This window comes from Bos taurus, chromosome 20 (genome assembly GCF_002263795.3).
Source record: "Bos taurus isolate L1 Dominette 01449 registration number 42190680 breed Hereford chromosome 20, ARS-UCD2.0, whole genome shotgun sequence".
NCBI classification, from domain to species: domain Eukaryota; kingdom Metazoa; phylum Chordata; class Mammalia; order Artiodactyla; family Bovidae; genus Bos; species Bos taurus.
The window spans coordinates 40,388,069-40,399,214 of record NC_037347.1 but is presented as its reverse complement, the minus strand read 5'-3'; the positions used below and the strand labels follow the sequence as shown (position 1 = coordinate 40,399,214).

The window sequence follows — 11,146 nt, the reverse complement described above, 5'->3', positions numbered from 1 at the left end:
GGTTTTTTGTTTGTTTGTTTAGGTTTTGAGTTTTTAGAAAACTTATTTAAAAAGCAAGGGAAGAGGAACTCTATTCAATTAAGAGACTTAATAGATACAGCAACCAAATGCAGTGTGGAGGCTGCATTGTTTGACTGGATTCAACTATTGATTCAACTGTTTGGTTTTTTTTTTAAGTGTTTTTGAAGTAATCAGAGAAATGTGAATACTGACTGGGTGTTAAATGATAAAAGGAATATCATTAAGTTTGTTAGATTGATGGCACTGTAATTGTAAGGGAAAAATCCTTATCAATTAAGTGTACATAACTATTTACTTATGAACTTACATGATGTCTGGGGATATACTTTAGAATATTCTCCGAAATAACAGGAGAACAAGAGAGATGGGTAAAACAAAGTCAATAAAATATTAATAATTGTTAAAGTTGAGTAATGGATACATGGAGCCCATTGTACTATTTTCACTACTTTTATGTTTTAAATGTTTGAAATTTCCCTAATAAGAAAATTAGCTTTAAAATAAGCTTCCAACCATAACATCCATGGAAAAATAATTTTAAAAAGAGACACTTTATGTGAAAAATGTTAGAAATTTCTCTCTAGATCATTTGACTCAGAGCATATGTAAATCAGGAAATTAAAGGAGACAGGTGTCAGTGGTGTGGAATGGTGAAAAATTTCATCAAAGAGGTGAAACTGGAACCAGAACTTAAGAAATCATAAGTGAAAACAATTAAAAATAAGTAGCGTTTTGATTAGGAGAGAGATTTTCTTCTCTTTCCTTTTTTTTTTAAACTTAAAAGGGTTTATTCTCTATTTCTATTTCAGCAAAAAAGAAATCTCTTTACATAAATTCAAATTATTGTATGAGAGACATTATCTTTAATGAAAATACGAATGATACCAACCCACAGATCATGGTATAGGAGACCCAAAATAGTTAATTTCTATGGAAATTAATAATAAATGTATCAAAAATAAAAACAATAATAAAGCAACTAGCAGCAACTGAGTGCTTACCACTTGCCAGGTACTATTCAAAGTACTTTATATACAGTTCTCCTTTAAGCCTCACAGCAATCCTATGAAGTGTGAGCTATTGTTAGCACTCAACCCCATCTATCCCTTTCATACATGAAGAAACTGAGTTCAAAAAGGTAAAAAATAATTGCCCAAAGTCACTTGCTAGCAAAATACAGAGCTGGTCCTTAATCCAGGTCTGTTGCAACCTTAAAAATCCAGGTCCTTAAAAATCTTGTTATTCTATTCCCTCATGACATGGTAAAGTGCTCTACATACAAGGGAAGCATAAGGGATATTTGAGGCTGTGGTTTTTGGTTTTAGTGATTCCCTATTGCTGCCTGGAGTATGTGAGGGACAACCTAACAAGGAACTATCGAGTTCCTCAGGGAAAGGGTAACAAACCAGAGTACACGGTATAACAGAAGGACTGAACCTCAGCCAAGTGTCCATCTAAGAAGGGATGAGAAGAAGAGAAGAGAATCATATGTTTCTCACTCATCCAGAGGTGACGGATACCAAAAACACCAAATAAATAAAAGCTGGGAAGGATACATGCCAGGGCATATCCTGCTGTTAGAATCCATTTCTATTCTAAAAGCAGCCCACTCATCCTAATTTTAAGTCTCCAGATTGTTCTGTTGTCTCTCCCATAAAACATTACTTTCAGAAAACAAGCCCCTATCTAGATTTACCTAATAGGATGGAATAGAATAGTTGTCTACTATCCCCCAAGTATTTATGCTTTAAGCCTAACACACCTTGCCACCACTCCAGAAGCAGTAAAAAAAAAATCTCCAACCTTCTCAAGCAGGCAAGGAAGGCACATGAACTAAAGAGCCAAGGAACTCTTTCCTGGGCCCTGAAATGTGTATAGCTGAATCATAGTGTTAGGGACTTGGTATATTTGAATAAAAAGTACCCTCTGGGAGCTGGAAGACCTGAACTCCTATGTCCCATTTCTGCTACTAACCTGCTACATTATCTTTGGCAAGTCACTTCACCTCTCTGGGCTCCAGATTCCTTATTTTTAAAGAGCTGGGGTATAATGAAGAATTTTATAACTCATTTATAGCTGCAGGATCCTTTCATCAAGTGATATCTTTCAGAAAAACTAACAATGTATAACAGATAAAGAGTAAAACTCCTCTTAAAAATTAAAAAAAAATACTCAGAGACAATGTCTAGGGGGTCACTTCCCATGTCCCATTATAATAGAACACGTTAAGGTGCTTCTCAGCTAAAACATTCCATGATTATAAATAAAATCCCTGCAGCTTGAGAAGAAAGCAGGGTCCCCACGGGCAGCTACACAAGAGGATCCCCTGGCCCCTACATGACTGCCCTCCTTTATCAGTGAGCCTCTTCCTAAAGCAAATAAGCAAAGAATGAAATCCCACAGAAACAAGAGTCTGACGTGAGGACTCAGGGAGCCTCAGCTCCATCCATGCAAACTAAAACACACTCCAAGGAAGAGATAAGGCTTATGAAAAGGAAACTAACACAATCACTTAAAAGAGTCTCAGCATTAAACTGCTCAGGACAAGCTGCCAGGCTACTGGAAGGCTGCAAAACATCCAAGGTCAGGCCTGAAAGACTGCAGAGACCCAAGCCATGGTTTTCCTCTTTTGTTTCTCCTCGCCCTGGGGTCATGCTTTTTTGGGTCCAGATATATGGGGACGTGGCAAGGCACTGTACATAGCACACGTTTCTCCTGGCACGGAGTCAAGCAGGACTTCAGCCCTTTGCAAAAAGGGGTCATGGAGGAGTGATTGCAGTTTAGTAAATCTGGAACTTAACATATATCAGAGCAAAGTAGTCAGCTCAGACGACCACCACACGCAAAACACGATACCCTGTGCTTTTCCATTTTAGTTAAATGACCAATACTTTTTTACCTGAAATTCAAATTAAACTGAGCATTCTTCTTTTTCTTTTTCTCAGGAATCTGGCAACCATATACCTTAAGGTGAAATACTGTAGCCATATTTCTAATACTCCAACCATTTAAAAAAAATTCCTCCTTGGGAATGGCCCTTACTGGATGAAGAACGTTCCTTCCAATAGCCTCTAAAAGTTAAAACTTCAGCCTCAGAGACGGGATTAAATTTCTGAAAACTGCCAAATATTATTCATAAATGAATGAGAGTGACCAAGCAAGGTAAATCCATTTGGGGCCAAAATATGAGTTGCCTGCGACAGTCATTATTCTTCTAACTCCCTACTACACACACACACACACACACACACACACACATATACACATACACATGCACCTTTGATTTACCCAGCTCCTATTCTATGTAGGCATTCTCTAACTCCAAAATGGGTCCTTCCAGATTTCAGTATCTACCCAAGAGGATGGACTTCCAAAAAGCTATTTTATCAACGTACACAAGATGGAAACATCTTTTCAAAAATGTATTTGGCATCAAGAATGTATACTTTCCCCAAGGTGATTTGGGAATCATTATTTCAGGTTTCCTGACAAAGAAACTAAGATGATTTATTATTTAGTAGTGGTAAGGTCTACTGGCGACTTCCCAGTAGCTTCCCTGGAGCTGGTAAAGAATTCACCTGTAACGCAGGAGACCCCGCTTTGATTCCTGGGTTGGGAAGTTCCCCTGGAAAAGGGATAGGCTACCCACTTGAGTATTCTTGGGCTTCCCTTGTGGCTCAGATGGTAAAGAATCCGCCTGCAATGTGGGAGACCTGGGTTCAATCCCTAGGTAGGGAAGATCCCGTGGAGGAGGGCATGGCAACCCACTCTGGTATTCTTGCCTGGAGAAACCCCATGGACAGAAGAGCCTGGTGGGCTACAGTCCACGGGGTCACAAAGAGTCAGACATGACTGAGCGACTAAGCACAGCACAGCACAAGGTCTACTGAAAACTGGATTCTAAGAGAGGGGCTGTAAAAGAAAGCCAAAATAAGGATTAGAATCATAATCAAGAACTGACCACATTTAAAAAAAATAAAATTCAAGCCAAACATTTGCAGAATACTTAAAAGTACCTCTGTGGATAGAGCTCTGTGGAATATAATTTGAAAATACTTGAGCAGCTATTATATAGGCCTTTCCTAATACTGTATTTCTATAATTCTGCATCCACATGTGTGCTCAGTTATGTCTGGCTTTCTGCGACCCCATGGACTGTAGCCTACCAGGCTCCTCTGTCCACGGAATTCCAGGTGAGAATACTGGAATCAATTCCTCTTCCAGGGGATTCTCCTGACCCAGGGATTGAACTCACATCTCTTGCGCCTCCTACATTGGGAGGAGGCACCACCTGGGAAACCCTATATAATTCTAGTAACACATTAATATAGTGTCTTCATAATGAATCCAGACTGTGTGTTTTTGTGCCTGTTCAGTCTCAGAAATCACAGGCCAATGAGCTTCAGTCAGATTGAAGCCAGTTCTGATCTTGAAGAGTTCTTCTCTGCAATACAAACAACCCCATGTTGTTATTTTCCCTTCCTGAACCAAAGAAAGTACACACAGATGTATCTTCAAGTGTCAGTTTCCTCATTGAGACCATGCCCCTATTATAATAGAATTGTTTTGCTGAGAACTATTCAGAGTAATTTCCTTCAGTCATGATATACTCTCTATTCCTGGTAAAAACAAGGAAATCTACCAGCCTTTTCCTGGCAACCCTTTGCTACTCACAAAAGAAGTGGCCTACAGAAATAGGATGGTCTTGTACAAGGTGAGAGGGTGGGCGAAGGCCCCAAGAAATGGGGAAAAGCTGGTGTGATTTCACTTTATTCTCCTACAACCCCATAACCCATTTTTGTATATGGCAAAAAAAGTAGAAAGGTTCCCACCACGGAATATTACTCAGTCATAAAAAGAATGAAATCTTGCCAACAGAGAATGACAAAATACCCTATGATCTCACTTACATGTGGAATCTGAAAAACAAAACAAATGAACAAAAACAGACTCATAGAAACAGAGATCAAACAGGTAATTGTTGGAGAGAAGGGGGTTGGAGGAGGCAAAGAGGTGATGGGAAGTAAGAGCCACAAACCTCTAGTTATAAAGTAAACAACCCACAGGGATATAATAAACAGCATAAGGAGTACGGTCAAAAATATTGTAATAATTTTATATGAGGAACAGCTGGTAACTAGACATATCATGGTGATCATTTCATAATGTGTACAAATGTCAGACTAACATAATACTGCACATCAACCATATTTTCAATTTTAAACAGGTCCTGAAAAACGAGATAATAACAATACATAAAGGGCATATTCAAAGATAATACAGAAAATCTAAAGTTAGAAGTAGGCCTCTTAATTCCTGACCCACTGTGACTTCAACTTCAAGAGTGAACTGTGACAACACAAGACATTAATGTAAGTGGAAAAGGGAGGAGGGAATAGAGGAATTGCTCGCCTTGTTTGGAGAAAATACAGAGAAGACACAGGTCAACACAGGACAGAAGCATTGGGAAAGGCTATGTTTGTGAAGGAGGATTCATTTGCTTCTGTTGCTAATGCTCTGACTCATCTACACTGGTGGTGTCTGCTCCTCTTTATCAGTATGTCTCAGGCAATTTGAGAGCAAAAATCATATCGTCTGCAGAGGACTCCAGGCATAAAAATTGTTATCCCAGCTTGTCCTCCAGGCCTTCTAATTCTGCTTTTTCATCCCTCTTCTTAACTCCTTTCCTGTTCCCTAGAAATAAATTCTGAGCCAAGTATCTTTACTTTTCCTAATGGCATAAGCTTTGTGACCAAGAGTAGTAGAACAGAGCCCCGGGCACTCTATGAGATAAGGTGAGTGTTTAGTGGTTAAAATAAATGTCCATTGTGCCTTATTCTTCCTTCCAGATCTTATCAACTTGGAAAATAATGCCCTTCATGCAATGGCAAAGAAAAGTACAATGCAGTCTTTAATCTGTCCTTCAGTGTTTATATATGAGCCGTTTGGCACCAAGCGAGCAAACAGGGGTTTTGTTAAGAGGGGGGAAAGTTGTCACTTTCACACAATGCATCGGAGCTGAGTGATGTGATGTCACTACTGTCTTAAGGTAGGAGTACCCACTAAGAAGTTCTAAACTTCTCTTGCTTTTATTGGCTTCAATAGCCCGTGGTTGAACTGCACGTAGCTGAGTGACTCAGTAGTTCACTGATGTATACAATCGTCATGATCTACAATGCATTAGCTTTTAGGACTGGAAGTTTTCTCAGAGATCTAGAGGTGTGGGTGGGAGGTGGACTGGGGAAGTGGCAAGAGTGAGAAGTGGTTCACTTACACAGCAGATCTGCTAGAGCCTGTGACCTGAATCTTTCTTGAGAAGATAAATATGCGTTTGATATTTGGTTATTCTCTGGCCTACTTAGTCTCTAACTGCTCCTTCCCTGGAGCCTTTGTTTGCTTGCCTTACAACAGCAAAAGCTCCCAGGGAAATATTCCATCACAGTGCTGGGCCCTAGCACTAATCACTGCATACATTTTTCACAGAAACCAACTAATGAGCACCTCGTGGTTGTTTTTCAGTCACTAAGTCATGTCTGACTCTCTGCAACCTCATGCACTATAGCACGCCAGGCTCCTCTGTCCTCCACTGTCTCCCAAAGTTTATCAAATTCATGTCCATTGAGTCGATACCATGTGCCAGACTTTGGATTCTTAGAATAATACTATGAAATGGGCATGATAATCCTCACTCTACAAACAAGGAAACCAAAGCTACCAAAGTAGATGGTGGCAGAGCTGGTTTGAGCTCCATCTAACTAAAAATCCCAGATACTTATCGTTAATCTACACTTCTCATGGCATTTCCATGATAAGAAAACTTCTGTAGTTTTGATTACCTATATCTCTCTCAAACTTTAGTGATTCCCTTCTATTAAAACGTTTCAAGTTACCTTTAGCGTTATTCGTCTTAATAATTCTTTCAGAAAGGCAAGAGAGAGAAATGTCTGTAGAAGTGCGACAGTCCATGGGGATCACAAAGAGTTGGACACAAGTGAGCAACTGAGCAACAGAGCAACAACAAGAAAAGTCCCAATGACTGACTATTTTTTATTTGTCCTGCCTGACACACTTCCTCCATTTTCTACCCAGTATGGTGCCCTAGATTTCAGCCTTTACAGACTACATCATTTCATTCCCTGCCTTCTGGCTTTCTACTGCGTAAATCCAACTGGGTTAATGGCATGGAAGGCAGTAGATGCAGGCCAAAGGAGCAATGAGAGTATTAATGATAATGGTGTTTTTCTTGGTCTTATCATCTTAGCATCACTGAATACTGGAGAGGTCCTTCAGGTTAGCTGGATTTGTTTACCACAGCCTATCCTCTGACTTTCTTCTAGAACCACAATTATTCCCTTAAGGGCAGAAATGCTCCCCTCCCTGAGCAGTCAGTTTTAGGGGTACCAACTTCCCCCCACTGTTGCTAGCCCAAAGATGCTTCACCATTCCTTGTTATTTTCCCTTAAACTTGTGTAAATAGTTCCTACATTAAACTTTACTCAGTTGCTTCATTTGGGATTCTAGTGTATTTCCTACAGAGATTCAAACTAATACAACCTGAGCTCTAAAATCTCCTTGATTTGGATCACTGAAAAAATATAAGATGCCTTTTCTTGCATAAATTCATATATTCAATCCACAAATATTTATTGAGCACCAATAGCATGCAGGGTTTCCCTGGTGGCTCAGCTGGTAAAGAATCCACCTGCAATGCAGAAGATCTGGGTTTGATCCCTGGGTTGGGAAGATTCCCTGGAGAAGGGAATAACTACCCACTCCAGTATTCTGGCCTGGAGAATTCCATGGACTCTATATAGTCATGGGGTCGCAAAGAGTCGGGCATGACTGAGCAACTTTCACTTTCAATAGCATACCAGACAGTGTCTGGGTTTACAATGGTGACCAATGTGCCCACTGCTCTCCTACAGCATAAAATACAGCATGGCAGATAAATTAAAATGATAATCACACAAACTGGGTACATGGCTTGATGAGGACAAACGATAGGGGTCAATCCAGTTAGGAAAATCAATGCTTGCATGAAAAAGGAAAATCTGGATAGATATCCACAAGACAAATAGGTGTTTATTGGACATAGCAGGAAAGAAAGTTCATTCCAGGCATAAGCTGATGGCCAATAAAGGTGCGACTGGTACAGAGAAAGTAGGAGGGTGTCTAAGGAAATACCAAGCTAACAAGCTTTGCAGATCATATTGAAAATTCATCTTATTCCTCCAGTTATAGTGTAGAGATTGGATTAGAAGGTCAGAGTGAATTGAACAAAGACCGTGTGGGAGTCTGTTATTCCAGTTGACAAAGTGAGAAATGATCTAAATGGTGGTGGGAAAAACGGATGGAAATTGATAGATCTGCCCCTCCCTGGAAGATTTCAGTGCTTGGTTACTTATATTTATATTAATACAACTGTCTGAAGGTAGTGACTTTTCAATGAATGGAAAAATGATGCCTTCTCATTGTAGGATGGGAGTCAAGAAACACTGTTCTAGGACTAAGCAAAAGGATGAAACTCAGTGATGCAGCCAATACACAGGCTTAGGATACAAAACTGTCCTCATATTGACTCCCTGTCTTTCCCTCTAACAATCCTCACTGCTTAGAAATTCCATGAGAGGGAGAGACTAGAGACCTGAGAGATCCAGAAAGACTTGGGTTTCCATCTTGGCTCTTCCACTAACTGTGCAGACTATAAAGTTATTTTTCTGATCTTTACACTCCCTTTCTGCAAAATGAGAACAATTTAAGCACTTCATAGGGCTGTTATAAGAATTAAATTGGGCAATGTACATGTGTAAGTATGCCATAGAAAACAGAAACAAGGAAAACGTATATATATATATATATATATATATATATAAACTTATATATGCATTACATAATATTAGGTATGGCAGATTTCAAGGCTGATTGACTCAGCAGCTTAATTAATTTTTCTGACTTTCTCTTCTGCGCCCATTGATGTATTAACTCTATATTGAGCTATCTCCCCTCATGATCATAAATTAGAGGTATCACATTTAAAGAAAGAAATATTTAGAGGTAGAAAGGGATATCTTTTTCACTATTGCCTACTCAAATGAGAGAAACCTTTACCAAACAGCCACAAACTTAATCTCATTAACTAAAACTAGAATAAAAACACACGAGGGCAGGAATTTGTCTGTTTTGCTTACTGATGTACTCCCAACATTCAAAATAGTAGTTAAGACTTAATAACTATTTGTTGTTTGAATGGACCACATGCCCAACTCTAATCGAACCATTAGTAAGGAAAGGGGTCTTGGCACTTTTCTGTAAAAGACAAGATAATGACAATTTTAGACTTTATGGGCCATATACAATCCCTGCAGCATATACTTCTTGTTTCAACCCTATATATTCTGAGTTCATGGGTCCTCCAACAACACGCCAGGGACTGGATGGCTTGCAGACTGTTTGCTGAACCCTAGCTAAGACTAATCATGTGGGTGAAACGGATGCAGTCGAGCACCAGGGTCAGTAGAATAAGTACAGCACTCAGCAGGGTCCTCAACATGTGAAAAACACTCAATAGATGTTTCCTGCCATTGTTTTTTGATGATACTATCATTTTCCTTATTCTTGCTATTCTAGGATAGCTGGACTCTTAGAGACCTCAGCTATGTGATAAACCTGCCACGAAGAGTTTAGTGCCTTTAACCCTGGACTAAAGCAGCATCTGGGGTAAGAATCATGTGAGTCACTGCACAGAAAGACACATTGTACAAGAATAAGATATAGAAAACAATAAGGGTCAAAAACCTAGATCCACAAAGTCAGGAGAGGATGTGATAGGTTTTTTATGGTGGAAAAAATGAGTTCGATTCCCAAATAGAAAATTCAAAGTCAAAAATGTAAAATTTGGGGGCTTTCCTGATGGCTTAGTGGTAAATAATCCACCTGCCAATGCAGGAGACACGGATTCGATCCCTGCTCCTGAAGATCTCACATGCCTCAGAGCAACTAAGCCCATGTGCTGCAACTGCCGAGCCTGTGCTCCAGAGCCTGGGAGCCACGACTGCTGACTCCAAGTGCCACAGCTACTCAAGCCCACACGTCCTGGAGCCCATGCTCCACAAGAGAAGCCACTACAATGAGAATCCCACAGACCGCAACTGGAGAGTAGCCCCCACTTGCCACAACCAGAGAAAAGCAGCAACAAAGACCAGCACAGACAAAAATAAAGAAATAAATGAAATTTTAAAAATGCAAACTAAGTTCATTTACCATCTGATAATCTTCAATAGATGAATAGGCAGCAATCTCGCCAAGGTAAAAATCCTACATGTTATTTTCTGTACAATAGAACTTCTTTCCCAGAGGTCATTGCTACAACATTTTTTTAAAAATATTTCTTTTAAGATTTATAGCTGATCTGTCATCTTCATTGTTTTATATTATCTGATCTTCAATAGCAACCTACTGACGTGGGGAAGAATGTTATCATTATTATCCCTAATCAGTGTTGACATTAAAATTTTTTAACAACCAAAATGGTTTGGGACCAACCACAGCTCCCTGAAATGGAGGGGATCCTTAATGTCCCTGGCTGCGTACCACATTAACGCTCCTGTTACTGAATCATGGGAATATTGGGTGGATCTGAAAGGAGGGGGAGAGATGGAATGGCTAGGCATCAAACAGTACAGAAGGGTCCCAATATTTTAGTAAGCAGTATGGCTGTACCAGTGTGTTCCAGGTGACTATCAGCCCTGTCCACTTTTACCAAATAGGAAAGAAAAAAAAAAAAAAAGACTTTTCTAGGAACCTCTAAACCAGTAAATGGCAGAGCCTGGATTCAAAGTTAATCTTTAAGGACTTAAATCCTCTACTATTTCCTCTCTGCCACTCACTGTCTTTAATTCTGGGTTCTTTTTCACATGCTGTGGACTACTCAGTCATGAACTCAGACAGGGGAAAGAATGCCAGACTTGGAGATAGAAGATTTATGTTTAAGTCCTACTTCTGCTGTTGATCAATTGTGAGACCTTGGGCAAGTCACCTGATCCTACAAGACCGTTTCTTCACTGGGAAAATTGCAGTAATCACATCTTCATAGCAAGGCAGCTGAAGAAAAGCTTTGTAAAATATT

The 11,146-nt window shown here is 39.7% G+C and overlaps 1 long non-coding RNA gene across 1 annotated transcript; it reads left to right on the top strand.

The window, feature by feature from the left end:
• The first annotated feature begins 6,023 nt into the window (after positions 1–6,023).
• Positions 6,024–10,538, top strand: LOC107131571 (uncharacterized). Its single transcript, XR_001494470.3, has 3 exons — positions 6,024–6,070; positions 9,649–9,738; positions 9,967–10,538. It is a non-coding gene; the product is annotated as an uncharacterized lncRNA (long non-coding RNA).
• Positions 10,539–11,146: the final 608 nt, after the last annotated feature.